Genomic DNA, 16,159 nt, shown 5'->3' with positions numbered 1-16,159 from the left:
CCACTCTCCTGCCCTTGGCCAGGGGTAGCCAGAGCCGGAGCCCAAGAAAAGGGCCCAGGGAAAAGATACAGGCTGGGGGCTCCATGGAGCCAGGTTTGGGTGCCTACTGAGGGCGGGTTTGACCTTGGGCCTGCGTGGAGGGGATTGTGACCAGCAATAGGGGAAGGTCCAGAAGACCCCAACACCTGTGGGTGGGGGTGCTGTGAGCTCCTCCCTCAAGTCCGGGGTGAGAGTGAGGCCCCAGCCAGCTGAGACGGCTCTCCACTGCCTCCTGTCAAAGGCTGTGAACTCAAAGGTAACACAAGGAAACTCAACCTTCTGAAACAGCCCCTAGCTCTCCCTCTTTCAAACTCCACCATCCTTGCCCCCGTCCCCCATAGGAAAACCACCGTTGGAGCCCTCAGGCTAAGGTTTCAGGCTGACCAGGTGGTCCTCCCATAGCCTTCCTTCCTTAACCTTTTCTGGGTCTGATATACAGCCAATGAACTTCGGAAACTCCCAGGCTCTCTTGGGGAGTCTGCTGAGCCCATGCACTGACACCACAGTTGGGGCCTCACAAGGGTGGCCTCCACCTCCACTGTCCTCATTCAGTGGAGGGGTACCCCTGGCAGTGCCTGGGGCACTGGGGAGGAAGGGAACAGGGGCTGAGCAAGGGTCATGGCAGGGTACACATGCCCCAAATCTGTGTTTTATGAGGTGTGCCCCTTGAGTGGCAGCTGCAATGGGAGGTTCCCAAGGCCCAAAGGCACAAGGGCCTTGCTGGGGAGGCATTTGGCCTGGGTCTGTCTTGTCACAGCTTGAGGTTCTTTAACTGAAAGAAAGCCATTCAGAATGATTTTGGGTCCTACTTCTCCAAACCAGTCCAGAAGTAAGGCCAGGCCCATCCTGGGCAGGGTCCTGGCAGATTTCCAGGTTGGTGTACAGAACCTGAGAGGTAGGGTGGGATCTTAGCCATGTGTTATATTTGGAATGGAAGAAACAGGCTTTCAGAACTGGCTTTGTCGCTCTCTCAGTTGACCCTGGGCAAGTCCTTTAACTTTGCCGGGTCTCACTTTCATCACATGAGATGATGGCACTTTCTTCCCAAGGCCACTGTGAAGACTAAAGTGGTCAGTGAGTCCCTTGTGAGACCTTGCTCGGAGCCAGAAGCCACTGGTGAAAGGCCCCGGGGCTCCAGGGGAGCTCAGCCTCTGACCACACTGCACCTCTCCCAGGTCCCAGCCCGTCCTGTCCTGGAAGCTCAGCCAGCAGATATCTAGGCTACCTTGGCTCTGGAAGTGGTCCTCCCAAGTCAGGGGGTCACAGCCCCGGTCACTCTCCTCCTTTGCGGATCTGAGAATTGGAGTGAACTGGCTGGAGAAAAAAAAAGGAAGAGAGTGGGTGAGCGCCCTGTGCCCGCTGCCGAGGAGGGTGTCACAGGGCTCTGTTTCCATGGGAACCACTGGCTCAGGCTGGCTCTGGGGTGCAGAGAAGGGAAACTTGGCAGAGGTTTCAGGCACCTGACTCCCTGGTGGTCCTCCTGGGGGCTGAGCCCAAGAGTCTGCTGCCCTCCCAAGGATGCCCAGGGACTCTCACCCCCCCCCCCACCCAGGCGATCTGATGAGGTCCCTCAGCCATCCTGATGGGTCCCAACCTGGGACCCAGACAGGGATAGAGACAGGCCCTGGAGACACATGCTGCCTGGGAGGGCTCTTACTTGGCGAGGCCCCGTGGGTCAAAAAGGTAATTAAAGGGGGGCAGGTGAAAGAGGCGAAAGGACCCTTGTGTGTCACCTGCTTATGTGGCCCTGGGAGCTATTACCATCTCTGGGTGGCGAGCCTCCATCTGGGAGGCCATTTCGGACCCGGTGCTTCAGAATGATGTCCCCACGGGGAAGAGAGACAGAGAGACGGCGGAGGGGGCACCGGGGTCTTACTGCAATGCATGGCCAGAAGTCCTTTTCAGGGGCTCACCCCAAGGTGTTTGTGAGGAGAAGCCAGCAGGGAGAGGAGCTCTGCCCCTTCACTTGGGTCAGGAACTCAAGCTGGAGCTCCCCTCCCCACAGCCTGCCAGCCCCCCATATCCCACCCTCCCCATAACCAGCGTGGAAGCAGAGAATGTGTGTTAGAGAAAGGGACTGAGTGGGGGTGTCACAGTGAGAGCACCTGGTGACAGGGGTGGAGGGAAGACCCGGAGAGCCAGATGGACAGGACTTCAACAGGATAGGAACCTGCTCTCTGAATTTATACAGAGAGCGGGACAGCACTGCCTGCAGGGGCGGGGTGGAGGAGAGAGAGAGAGAGAGAGAGAGACTGAGAGACTGGAGAGAGGAGGCAGAGCAGAAGGGGTGGAGCCCTAGAAGCAGCAGGCAGGGAGGGGTGGGCAGGGGGCGGGCGAGAAGCCGCCAGTCCAAGCAAACATGAGGCAGCTGCCAGCCCTGCCCTCAGTCCTGCTCTCCGGGGCTGTGAGGAGGGGAGGCCTGCAAGTTTCCTTCAGCATCCAGGATGCAGCGGACCAAGGTAGGCCATGGTGGGGCTGGGGGCTTAGGGGGTGGGGGCAGGGGCTTGGGGGGGGGGTTTGTCTTGGACCACAGGGGAACCTTGTTCCTTCTTTTTTGAGCGCATCCCTTGCTGTCCCCTGTAGTGTCGCTTTGGGGAAAGTAAGTGTTGGGGTATCCTGGCTGGGAGGCTAGATCCCTGGGGCTCCTTTCGGATGGGAGAGACTTTAGGTTCATGGGACAGAAGCTGGACAGAGGAGGAGCTTGGGTCAGCCATGTGGCTGGTCCTGCTCTGTGAGGTCCTTGGGCAGGTGCCAGGGCAGCTGACCCTGAGCCTGGGCTCCATGGCCCTTAGAGCTGGGGGGGGGAGGGGGGTTCTTATGCTCGAGGGCTGGTCAATGAATGCACCTTTTAATTATTTAATAATTAATGAATGCCTACTTCCTAAAGGGACGTGGGACCCCTAACAAGGACACATGCTAACAGTTCTCACTCTGGGGGCTGCTGGGAGTTTGGAGAGAGAAAATGCCTGGGGTAGAGGCCAAGGAAGGTGACAGGGTAGCAGGAAGGATGAAAAATCATTAAATGAAGACGAATGAGGGAAAGGAACATAAGCTGACCCCCAGAATACAGGGGACACTCAGAAAATGTGTCCCTAGGCCTTGTGAGCTCCTCGTATGTCCAGACTGCCTGTCTTTGGCAGGAAGAGGCTCTGAGGTTAGGCCTGGCTGTATGCAGCAGAACACCCCACGCAGCAATGTGCTGCACAGGCCGGTGGCATTTGTCTCGTGCAGAAGGCCAGAGGGAGGCAGTAGAGAGCTGGCACGGCAGGCCCGTGGTCAGCAGGGGCTCAGGCTGCGTCTGTCTCCCTGGCTCCCATTCTAGAGGTTACCTTAATGCCCGCCATGGCTGCTGGAGCTCCAGCCAGCACATGCAGGCAGTAGGAAGGAGAGAGAAGGAAGGGCAAGCCCCTCAAATACAAATAGGGTCTCATGAGTCAAGGAGAATGTCTCCTCCGCCCCCCTCCCCCAAAGACAGATTCCTGTCTCACCCATGAGAGCAAGCAGGGAACAGTGGGGCTTGCGGCTGGCTTCAGGCTACATTGCTCAGAGCCCGGGTTGCCCCTGCCCCGCCCAGCCCATCTCTGGGGGTGCCAGGAGAATTAGCGGAGGTGACAACGTGAACTCTTCAAGCTTGGCAATGGGGTGGGTTGAAAAGGCGCCTTTTCTCCCAGCAGCCTCCAGTGCGCAGGCAGAAGCAGAGAAGCGCGATGCCTGTCTCAGGCTCACACACTGTGCGCTCGGTGCGCACACAGGCCGCCGCCAGCACAGCCCACGCGCATCCGCAGGCATCCGGGCGAGCACGCACTGCATGGCCACACGCGGCATGTGCCCCCTCGCCCTGGCTGCACAATTGCATGCACACAGCGATGGGCTTCTGCACAGTCAGGCTGCACACAGCCCGCTCTGTCCACCTGGCGGAGGACAGTCCTCTTGCTTTCCCTCTGCGACCCTAAGGCAAAGAGCTCATCCTGGGAGCTTGGCCAGCCCGTCCCTGCCAGTGGGTGGGGGAAGTAGCTCTCATTCTGCAGTTGCACCTGGCCCTTCCCTTGGCCATTGTGACCCTACACTGCCACCCTTCCTCCCCAACTGGATCTTGCCAGGCCTTGCACCTGCCAGTAGCCTTGCTGTGACTGGAGCAGGTCCCACATCTGCTGGTGCTGGGCCAGGCAGGGGCAGTGGTCCTCGGGGAAGCTGCCTGTGGGCTGCTCACCAAAGTCAGTAGGGGGACTTGTTGTGAAAATCACCTTCCTCGATAGTGGCGGCAGGGACTGTAAGAGTGCAGGCTGCCTGTCACTGTCATCGTCAGTGCTGCCTCTAGGAATGTTCCCAGTCCTTGGCCTCCTACACACACCCTCCAGTCCTTTGAGGGTCCTCACAGCAGCCCAGAAGGGCAAGCATGGTCACTGCCCTCTGCAGACACCACGGCTCAGAGGAGGGAGCAACCCATCCATCACAGCGCCCAGGCTTGAACTCCATAAGCAGAGGGAGCAGAGCTGCTGGCTCTGCTGGAGTAGGCATGCCTGCTGTCTGGGTTCCAGGGAGTGATGTCCTCAGAGCCCAGCATGTGCCCTGGGAAACTCTACCTGCCAGGCTGCCAGCCTTCCTGCAGGGCACTTTCAAGAGGTGGGCCCTTATTGCTTCTTCCATCTGCTCAGCTGGAGATGGGGCATGGGGCAGATGCCTGGAAAGGCTATGACCTTTCTCCAGTTGGTGTCTGGGAGGTCAGGGCTGGCTCTGTACCTGCACTGTCTCCCTGGACCCACGTCAGTACAGCTCTTGGCACTGTACCCACTTCACAGATGAACCTGAGACCTGCCCTGGATGGCAAGTGTCATGGTTGTAGCTGGGGTTTGAAACCTGCTCTGCCATACTTCCCTAGGGCTTGGGGGAGAGGGGTCCTAAGAGAAAATTTCAGGGGAGAGCAGGTGGAACCAGGTGGCTGAGCAGTGGCCCTGTCCCAGCTAGGGGCTGGCTCTGGGGGCTTGTGGCCTTCGAATCCTCTGAACCCTTTAGTGACTGCACACAGCAGACCACCACACCCAGCCGCACCCCCTGGATCAGCTGTTTAACTCTAGCCTCCATAGTCCCTTTCTGGGCTGCAGGTCCAGAGCTGCAAAGAAAAGGGCCCCAGGGTTTTGAATTCAGGATCCCTTTTTTATCAGAAGCTTCCATAAGAGTGGGAGTTGCTTTGCAGATTCGATCTGGCTTTGGGCCATCTGCTCTTCCCACCCCATGCCAAGGCAGCCCTGGCGAGGCCCAAGAGCAGCTGCAGGCCCTGAATGCGGCCTCTGTGAGGGACAAGGACAGCCTTGATTTCCAAGGCAAAGAAAGAAGAGGGGAGAGCGCTTGGCAGGTCTTCCTTCACTGGTCCCAGGCCACGGGCAGGAAGGAGAGTGAGAACAGGAAGGAGGGTGCAGTGTGGAGTGAGTCACTGCAGTGTACCCCCCTGCTCCCCCCCATCAGCTCCCCATCCCCAGCTGACTGATGTTCGCCTCCAACAGGTGCATCTGTCAGCTGTGATCAGCCCACGTCCCAGAACCACAGCAGCCACGTGACAGGGAGAGAAACCAGGGGCCCTGCAGGCACCAGAGTGGGATGGGTGGGGGTTGAGTTGAGCTGAAGCAGGACAGCCAAGAGGGTCCTGTCCCACCTCCCAGCAGGCCTGGCCTCCCCCCTTGGATCCACTGCCTCAGGTCTCTGCCCAACCTCCCTCCCTCAGGCTGGCCTGTGCCTGTGGCAGCTCAGCTGGGCACAGCAGCTGCTGGTTCTCCCCAGCCTCCTCCCCAGCGCTGCCCACCACCCCTGTCCTTCCTCAACTCTTGCACATGGGCACCTCCAGGGCATGCAAGAGGCAAACCTGAATCCTCCTGCTGCTGGTGCCACCTGTGCCCAGTCTGTCCAGGCTGTTTTAAGACTTTCTCTCAAGATGGGCAACCTAGGCAGTGACCCCAAGGAGCCAATTCCAGCCCCAACTCTTCCCTGTTGAGTCTGTGGGCTTGGGCAGGGCCCACCTCTCCTTGGGCCTCAGTCTCTCCGTCTGGGACTCAGATACACTTTAGCCTTTGCTCAGCCCCTACATGAAGTTGGGGCCATGTGCTGACCAGTAGGGGCTGGGCGTCAAGGTCAGGATCACCACCAAAAGTGTCATGTTATAGGTGCCCACCCCACATGCCCAACATATGTGCCTTGGCCTGTCACAGCACCGCATCTCCACCATTTGCCAGGAAACCTGAGGCCTACAGAGGTAATATGGCTATACCTTGTGGGCTGCTAACCTGACTGTGCACCAGTTGATCTGGCCTCAGTTCCAGCCCTACACCAGCTGGCTGTGTGTCCTCAGACAAGTTATGCAGCTTCTCTGTGACGAGGTCTCCTCATTGTCACGGGGAAATATCATCGACCTCCTAGATGATGAGATTTTATAACAACCTTCCTAACATGGCCCTGGGAGCACAGTGAGAGCTTCATGATGTGGGAGGTGTCAATGCTCCTGTTTTCTGATGACTGGGTGGAGCCTAGAAAGGTCCCCAACAATAGAAGGTGGTCAGTGGCAGCTCAAGTGGACACCTGGTTAGTGGAGACTCACTGCCTGCTCACCTGCACTTCAGCAAGGTGGCAGGGAGTGGGGATTTGTGTCCTGGCCGAGGTGGCAGTTATCAGAGGCCAGTTCTCCCCATTCCTGCTCCAGTGCTCAGAGAGGGGTAGTGCCAGGTGTGTGTGTGTGTGTGTGTGTGTGTGTGTGTGTGTGTGTGTGTGTTCAAGCACGTGCATATGCGAGTGTCTGCAAGGACTCATGACAAGCCCAGCTCCCCCTCACCAGGCAAGCTGCCTGGCCCACATCTGTCTCTGTCCAGGGGGATGGAGAATCCAGGATCCCAGAAGCCTCCCCGTTCCAAACGCTCAGGGCCGCACGACATGACGCCCACTGCCACTTCCTGCCATCTGTCCCAAATGATGGAAATAAAGCAGGCGATGAGTGGGTGCTCAGTGAGCCAGCCTGTGCTGCGGCGCCCCGATGGACGAGGGCCAGGCGGCCCCTCCCTGAGCGGCCTGCGTGTCCCCAGCTGGGCAGCTCTGGCCCCAAGGCAGCTCTCCTGGGAGGGGAGACCTGGTTCTTCTTGGAGACCAGGTCCAGCGCTTCCTGCAGAGTGATGGGCTCTCTAAACCTGAGCTGCACTTTCAATGGACTGAGGGGCTTTAACAGACACAGCAGTCAGGCCCCGGGAGTCAAACCCTGCAGCCCTCAGGCAGCAGGGCTCAGGAAACCCCGGGGGGCTCTGAAGTGCTGCCACTGGAGCAGAGCGCTGGGTCTCTCCACGGAACACCACGGGGCCATGGGCTTGGCATGCCCCAGAATGGAGTGCCAGGCCCTCACTTGGCATCAGAAAGATGAAGATTAGTGCTAATCACTCCTGGGGGCTTTGCATATGTCGCCTCAGTTAATTTTCCCACAGTCCTGTGCAGGCCCATTTACAGATGAGGAAGCTGAGGCTCAGAGGAGGCAGGTACTTTGTCCAGGGTCACCCAGCCAAGAGGCGAGGGCCCAGAGGTCAAGTCCCTGTCCAGCTGACCGAGACCCCTTCCCACTGCTCTTGGCTGCCTGAAGTAACATTAACCAGCCTGAAACCCATCCCCACCCTCTGCTAAGTGCGTCCTTGGAACCAGCATCTTGTGGGTCTTGGCAGCCCTCCCGAAGCTGTTCATGCTGTTTCACATCCATTCATGTCTGTGGACATTTGGGAGATGTCAGCCATGCCTTTCACATATGTGTTTACTCAGGTGACAGAGCCTGGATCTTCTAACTCCGGTGGGCCAGACCCCTCCATGGCCTCCAGCTGTGTGTCCCATCCACACAGCAGCCTTTGCCCGCAGGTGGCCTTTGCCACACCTGCTCTGGGCCACTCTCTGGGGCTTCTCAGAGCAGCTGATGAGAACCATAGACTGAACTAGCTGTTTGAAGGTCCTGCCTCAGTTTGCCCCTGATGGCCTGACAAGATGGGGGCCCTACAGAATGAAGCTGTGTCCCTTGGGCAGCCGTGAACTGTGGGCGACTGACCTTTCAAGGGGCCTGTGGGGATCGGGGAGCCATGAGGTGGGGCGTTGGGCTCAGGTCCGTGCTTTGTGAAAGATGATCTGGCTTCGGTGGTGTGGTGAGGACCCTCAGAGGGTGGTGCTTCTGGTACAGAGTCTGTACCGCATCCGGGGAGCTGGAAAGCATGAGGGGTCTTGCTTCCTACATCTTCGTGGTGACATTTCAGCTACTGAGGAGTCACCTCGACCCCTCTATCACTCCTCACATCTACAGCAGATCCTAAACTCCCATCCCACTGCCTGGGCCTGGCTCAGCCCCCTTTCTCCATGGGCTTGAGCAGTCCCCCAAGTTGGCCTCCCGCCTCACTGTCCCCCATCCTCCTTCACACTCCAGCAGCCCACCTTTCTGAAACAACTCTGCCCGACCCTGGCTGCGACTTGGGTGGAAGAGAGAAGCCGGGGCACAGCACTGGCCAATAGAAACAGTGCGAGCCACAGGTGCCATTTCAAATGTTCGGGTGGGTACATAAAAGACATTTTTTAAAGAGTGAAATTATTTTTATTTTAATTTATTTAATTTTTAATTTTTTGTTAATTCTCACCTGAGGATATTTTTTCCATTGATTTTTAGATAAAGTGGAGGGTGGGGGAGAGGGAGAGAGACACATCGATGTGAGAGAGACATATCAATTGGTTGCCTCCTGCATGTACCTTGGCCAGGGCCAGGGATTGAACCTCCAACCCAGGCACATGCCCTTGACCCGGGATCGAAACTGTGACCCTTTGGTGCGCCAACTGACGCTCTAACCACTGAACTACACAGGCCAGGGCCAAAGAGAAATTATTTTTAATAATATATTTTATTTAACCCAATGTAAATATCATTTCAAGGTGCAATCAATATAAAAAATTACTCATTAACCATTTTACAGGCTAGTACATGAGGCTTTGAAATGAAGTGCATGTTTACTCTGACAGCACATCTCAAGTTGGACCAGCCACGTTCCAAGTGCTCAGTAGCCACTGGTGGCAAATGGCACCATGGGGGACAGAGCCTGGCCACGCTCAGTGGGCCTCTTGGCCAGCAAGTTTCCTAGTTGTTTGTACTCTGCCTTCACCAATTTTGCCTTATCTGTGCTATCACATTTTTTTTTTCTTTAAATCAACTCACATTTTAAAGTTTAACAAATGTATCTAAAAGGGAATCTTTAAATCATTATTGTGAATGGAGTGCTGGTAGCCGTCGCTGAAGTAGGTGTCCGCCGAGTGTAAATGAATCAGGAGGCTTCGGCTAGAAATAAATGATGAAATAAAGGATTTATTCAGGGGCCTTCCAGTGTGCAAACCAGAAACACAACTAGGCAATGCCCAGAGTGTCCTGAAGAAGAATGAAGGGTTGAGTTCTTATAGAAAAAACGACATTCTTGGGAGGACTCAGTCTTGTGTTCCTTGCCTCTGGGTTGGTCTGGGAGGTAATCTTCAGGTGTCTGGTGGTCTGATGGTCATGGCAGGCTGTTGGACATGTGAACATCCTTTTCTGAGTCTTCCAGGGGTGCTCAGAGGGTGATCTATAGCACCTATGTATATATCTCCAGATATAACTGGAGAGTTCAAAAATTTGAGTTCCTAGGCTACTTACAGCAAGAGTAGAATTGTTTCCTCACACCTCAGTCTACTTGATTTTAGTAATTTAGCAGCTTGACTATAGTGACTCCATTTTATTTCTTTGCTCTTCCCTCAAAGGTAACCATAGCAAGGCAGCCACAACAAAACAATCACGTTGGCCAGCCCTATATGTTGCCTGCTGAGACCACCCTGTCTTTGTAAAAGAGGGTGGATCACCCGGAGTTTGGGGATGCTAAGTCACCTCCTGTGCCAGGCAGAGGCAGCTACCAGGTGCCCAACAGCACAGCCCTTTTTCCTGGAGCTAGTGACCTCCAGCCAGGTCCACAGGGACACACCTGAAGTTGAGCAAGTTGGGCTGAGTCCTCACTGGCCTTGAGTGGGTGAGAACACAGCACAGGGCCTGGGGGACTTGGTAAGAGGGTGTGAGCAAGAACCTAGGACGGGGTTTGGGCTTCACTTGGGGGATTTGGAGGAGGGTCTAAGTGATCTCAAAAGGTTGGTGTGAACATGAAATAAAGCAACCTCTCTAAAGACCTAACTCGGTGCTTGGCACATAGTAGGTGCTTCACCATGTGGCACCCTTTCTACCCCTCCCCTGCTCCTCATGGGCAGGAGGCTTGGAAGGACACTGAGACCTGCCCCTGGCCCTCTTGGCCAGGCAGGACCTGCAAGCCTCAGGTTCTGTGGCGAGTGTCAGGGCATGTCCCTGTCCACCTGCATCCTCTGCCCTGCAGGAACCTTGTAGGCCTCAGGGGAGGTGGCAAGTTCTCAGGACCAGCCCAAGGTCATTTCTGGGACCTGGACCAGAACACCCCACTGCCAGATGTGCCACTGGGAACTCAGTGTGACCTGAGGGCCAAGATCTTCTGGCTTCATTGATCTCTGTCACCCAATCCTAGCCATCCCCTAAGGCCCATGGAAGGTGGACAGCTCTGTCTCCTGTTACAATAACACTGACATCAAGCAAGACGGGGAGGAGGTGAATTATGGAGAGTGTGATGGGACTTGAACCCAGTCATTAATGAGTATTTACTGAGGGCTTTGTGTGTGTGTGTATTTTTTTAATACTCGTGTGTGTGTGTATTTCTGAATTGAAACTTTATTGAGCTAACTGTAGATCTCCATGCAATTGTAAGAAATAATACAGAGAGACTCTGCATGCTCTTTCCCCAGCTCCCCTGATGTTAGCATCTTGCAAAACTGTAGTACAGGTCACAGTGTGACATTGACAGTGGTGCAGTCCACCAGTCTCATCCTGGCCTCCTTAGTTATACATGTGCTTATTTGTGTGTGTGTGTGTGTGTGTGTGTGTGTGTGTGTGTGTGCACGTGGGCTTAGTGTTGTGTGATTTTATGTACTTGTGTGGCTTTGTGTTTCCACCTCCGCAGTCACAACATAGCACAGGTCCATCACAAGCATCTCCTGTCTTGCCCTGGCAGAGCCACACCTCCCTCCCTCTCACCTCTGCCCCTGCTATTAACCCCGAGCCCGCTAACCTGTTTCATTTCTAAAATTTTGTCGTTCTTTATAAATAGAATCGTACAGTATGTGACCTTTTGAGATTGGTTTTTTTCATTCAGGATACCTTCCTGGAGATTCATCCAGTTTCTTGTGGGCATCTATAGTCCGTTGCTTTTTATCGCTGCCTAGTATTCCGTGGTGTAGATGTGCCACTTTGTTTAACTAGTCACCCCAACAAGGACCTCTCGGACCTCTCCCGTTCGGAGCTACTGTAAGTGCAGCTGCTGTGAACAGTCGTGTGCAGGCTTTTATTGCTGGGCTACATGCTGGACGGTGCAATTGCTGGGTCAGGTGGCAGTGGCATATTTGTTTTTTAAGAAGCCACCAACTATTTTCCAGAATGGCTGAAGCATTTTACATCCCGATCGGGAGTCAGGCAGTTTCTGTGCATCATCGCTGGCATTTGGTGCTGTCACCGCTTCTTACCTTAGTCATTGTCATAGGTGTGAGTGACATCACAATGCAGTTTTTGTTTGCATTTCCCGGATGACTAATAACATTGAACATGTTTGCTTGTGTCCTCGGCTACCTGTGTGTCCTCCTTGGGGAAATGTCTGTGCATGGCTTTGCCATCTTCTCAATGACACTCTGTTCTTTTACTGCTGGGTTTTGGAAGCCAGGGCCTCCTGGGTGCTGGGCGCGCTTGATGGGAAAGAGAAATTCCCACAACAGGCCAGGGCCCACCCTCAGAGCTGGCATGAGCAGGGGGAAGAGGGAAACAGAAAATGGGTCAGAAAACTAATACATAGGATAAACTCAAAAGCCATACGGGCTATGGGGCACTGCAGGTGCTGAGATGGAGCCTGCGTGAAGGAGGGCAACCTGGAGGTGAGGGCAACTCCCAGTACCTGACCTAAAGGAGGCCTGAAAGAGAGAAGGGATCAGCCTCGACAGTCCAGGGGGTAAGTGTGCAGGTAGAGGAAGGGAAATTGCAGGTGGAGCAAGGGAAGTGTGCAGGTGGAGGGGGAAGTGTGCAGGTGGAGGGGGAAGTGTGCAGGTGGAGGGGTAACTGTGCAGGTGGAGGAGGAAGTGTGCAGGTGGAGGGGGAAGTGTGCAGGTGGAGGGGTAACTGTGCAGGTGGAGGAGGAAGTGTGCAGGTGGAGGGGGAAGTGTGCAGGTGGAGGGGTAACTGTGCAGGTGGAGGAGGAAGTGTGCAGGTGGAGGAGGAAGTGTGCAGGTGGAAGGGGAAGTGTGCAGGTGGAGGGGGAAGTGTGCAGATGGAGGGGGAAGTGTGCAGGTGGAGGGGTAACTGTGCAGGTGGAGGGGGAAGTGTGCAGGTGGAAGGGGAAGTGTGCAGCTGGAGGGGGAAGTGTGCAGGTGGAGGGGGAAGTGTACAGGTGGGACAACAGATTGTGCTGGGCATGTGAAGAGCAGAGTGAGGTGGTGGCGGGTGGATGGGACGAGGCTGATTGGAGTGGAGCTTTGCAGGTAGGACCAAGGCCTTGGGGTTTTGTGTGAAATGCCCCGGGTGTGCTAAGCAGGGGTGAGAGGGGATTTGACTTGGTTGGGGTGCCCTCACTGACCCAGCTGTCCAAGACTGTTACCTTCCAGCACAGAGGCTCCATGGGGTGACAGGGTGATGTGTCATCTCTCAGGGCTCCCTCCCTTTGGTGCCCCAGAGCCTCCCAGACCAGGGGAGGGAGCTGGAGTGGCTATAACGGTCCCTGACAGTCCAGTCAGACCCTCTCCCAGACAGACAAGTGTCAAATATTCATGAGGAGGTGAAGCCATCACTCCTCCTGCCCTCCCCACGGTCTGATGGGCCCAGTCCACAGCACTCAACCCGCTCCTGGTGGCTGGGCGGCCCTGCGCCAGCTCAGCCACCACGGGCCCCTCGTTCCTACTCTAAGGACCCCCCACTTCATAGAGGATGATTCACGGGGTACTGGCCCTCAGTCATGTGGAGGGCCTGGCTCAGGGCTCCTGCCATCCCCCTCCCTGGACCCTGCCCAGGGGCCACATGTTGGGGTTCCCTAGCCCAGGGGCACAGCAGAGCATTTGTGAACAGTGACTCTTTCATGATTGGGGGTCTGGGGAAACCCTCCTTTCCTTGGCCCCAGGAGAGCCAAGCTGCGAGCTCATGGCCAAGACTGCCTGACTGTGGGACCAGGAAGCCTTGAGCAGTGTGGCCTTGAAACAAAAGTCTCCACTGGGCCGTCTTTCCTCATTTTTCAAATGGAGGTGGTGTTGCCAACCTCTGGGATTGTCACAACGATGAGGTGACACTGAGACTCCGAACAGAATGCAGGAAGGGAGCTCTTGGCCCTGCCCTGGGGCCTCTAGCCTTCCCAGGAGGAGAGAACCCAGGGCCACCCGCTGGTCTCTCCCATCAGCTCAGGCCTGGGCTGCAGAGCAGAATCCCCATGGCCAGCCGGTGCCAGCCCTGTCCTGAGACTGGCGGGTCCTCCCCAAGGCTCTAAAGCCCACCTCAGTTTCTCCTTCAGGCCTTCTCCACTAATGTAGGAGCCCTCAGCAAAGAATTCATGCAATGATGAAGCACCAGCTGCCTCTCCCCACCCCAGCCCCCGTGCCCCAGGGACCAAAATAAAGGCTTATTCATTGAGGCCATTTCTCTCCTGAATGAGATCATTAATAATGGAGAAGGGACCTCTCTGACAGGCGGGCAGGACCTGTGCGTATGTGCACGCGTGCATGTGTGTATATGTGAGTACGTGTTTGTGTGTAGGTGTATGTAGGGGCCTCCCTAAGCATCCCTGCATCCCAGGACCCTGCCTGCTCCCTCTTTCTGTGCCATCAGAACGGTGAGATTGCTGCAGCTCTAGGCACCAATTGCCCAGCCTCATTGCCAGGGTGAGCCTTGGAGGAGGGGAGGAGCTTGGGGGGTGCTCCCAAGGAGGGTGTGTGGCAGGAGGTGGCTTGGGGAGGTGAAACTGTGAGAGGGGTCCTGGCAGCTGGCACCAGGCTTGGGAATGCCCCAAAAGTCAGGATTAGGGGTTTGGAAATTGCCCTGTCTGGATGGCCACTTTACCAAAACTGACCTGGAGGCCAACTCCCCAACGTGTTTGGGCCTTGTGGGGGTTCTCCCACCTAATGGGATCCTGTGGGGTGAGCAGACCAGCCTCCCCTCACCCACTCAGGCATCAGAATCCCACAGTTTAGGGGTGTTTGTAGGGCTTTCCTGTTCCTCATGTCTAAGAAAGTCCCCACTGGGGGCACGATAAGAGAGTCTAACAGGCCAGACACTTGTTGCCTCCGTTTCCCTTGTAGCCTGGGACTGGGCTGGGACAATGGACTCCTCCACTTTTTTTTTTTTTTAAATATCTTTATTGATTTCAGAGAGAGAAAGGGAGAGGGAGAGAGATAGAAACATCAATGATGAGAGAGTCATTGATCGGCTGCCTCCTGCACGCCCCCCACCAGGAATCGAGCCTGCAACCTGGGCACGTGCCCTGATGGGGAATGAAACCATGACCTGGTTCATAGGTCAATGCTCAACCGCTGAGCCACGCCAGCTGGCGGGATTCCTCCACTCTTGACCTTGAACCTGAAGCTAGTAACTCAACTGAGATGGCCCCAGCTGCAGCCTTCAGGTTCCAGGGACAGCAGGGCCATGGGGCCAGCAGGTGACAACGCCAGGAGCAGGGCCAGTGTTACCCAGCAGCGGGAGAGGTGTTCACAGGGCCCTCTGTGGGGTGACATGGCTGAGGTCTGGCTGTCCAGCTGCCTGCTCTTTGCTCTGTTCTGTCTGCCTGGCTGTCTGTCCTCCCTGGGGAGGCTGTGACTGGCCTGGGCTGCCTACTGCTCATTCTTTTCTGGTTAAAATCAGCCTGGGTCAGTCTCAGCTCCTTGTACCTAAGAACCTGAAGCAGGGGCTACATTTGGGGCTCGGCCTCTGTTATTTGCTTTGAACAACCAAGAATTTTTCAGAGTTGTGCAAAATAGCACCCTGACCTAGAAGGACATGACCAGCCAGCCCAGTGGCCATCATCCTGGCCACCAACCCACCCACATGGGGTTGCTGCTGCCTCCTATAACTGGCACTTAGGCATGTCACGAATGGAATGAGCCTGTGGCTGCCTGTGGCAGTGACCCATTTGGCCAGGCCAGACCAATGGTGTAGCCATCTCCAGCAGGAGAGCAGGGCACAAGGCCACAAACGAGACTGGACAGATGCCCCAAGGGGCGACTCTGCTGCCAGTGTGGGCTCTCTGGGAGCCAGGTTGGGGCGGCTCAAGATATTGTTGTAGAAAAACAAATCTCGCTGCTCTGGGGCCTCTGCCCAGGTTGTCGTCTCTCATCCACACCACTGGAGCGCACATCTGGCATCTCTGAATGATCCCCTGTGGCCTCTCCGCCCAGGTCTCTACAGTTTATTGTTTGCGCTGTTTTTCCAATCATTGCACAGCTCAGGGGGGTGGGTTCCATCAGTGTGCCCCTCAACCTCCGGGGGGCCCGGGTCTCTCATGCAGTGGGAAAAGATGGAAGGCGTGGAGTGAAGTGAGGAGGCCCAGCTTTGCTGTGCAACCTTGTACAGGTCTGCTACCCTCTCTGGATTTCAGTTAAGGGAGGGCTTGTGATCTCTAAGGCACTGTCTAATTCTGACAACCAGACCCATGCCGGGGTGAGGATGAAGTCTGATGAGCAAATAGGGACCTCACCTCCCTCCTTCCAGGGGCCCCACTGTGTGCCAGAGCAGGGTGCAGAGTGGGGAGCCCACAGGCCCTACCCTCAACCCGGAGTTCCACTGGACACAGTCCCCTCAGCCCAGAAATCGGGCAAGCTTCGTGGGAGAGGTGCCTGTGGCTGGGCCTTAAAGCATGGGCCTGGGGGTCCCTTGCATGCACCCCAGTAAGACAAGACACTGGGAGGAGTTAAGGAGGCCTTGCCTAGGAGGTTGGGGGAGCCTGGGGTGATCTGGAGGTCCCCTTGGTGAGCAAGGGCTCAGGGCCACTCTGCTTGTTCCTGCTGCAGGAGGCGATGA

This window comes from Miniopterus natalensis, chromosome 13 (assembly GCF_054644295.1).
Source record: "Miniopterus natalensis isolate mMinNat1 chromosome 13, mMinNat1.hap1, whole genome shotgun sequence".
NCBI classification, from domain to species: Eukaryota; Metazoa; Chordata; class Mammalia; order Chiroptera; family Miniopteridae; genus Miniopterus; species Miniopterus natalensis.
This window is presented reverse-complemented; position numbering follows the sequence as displayed.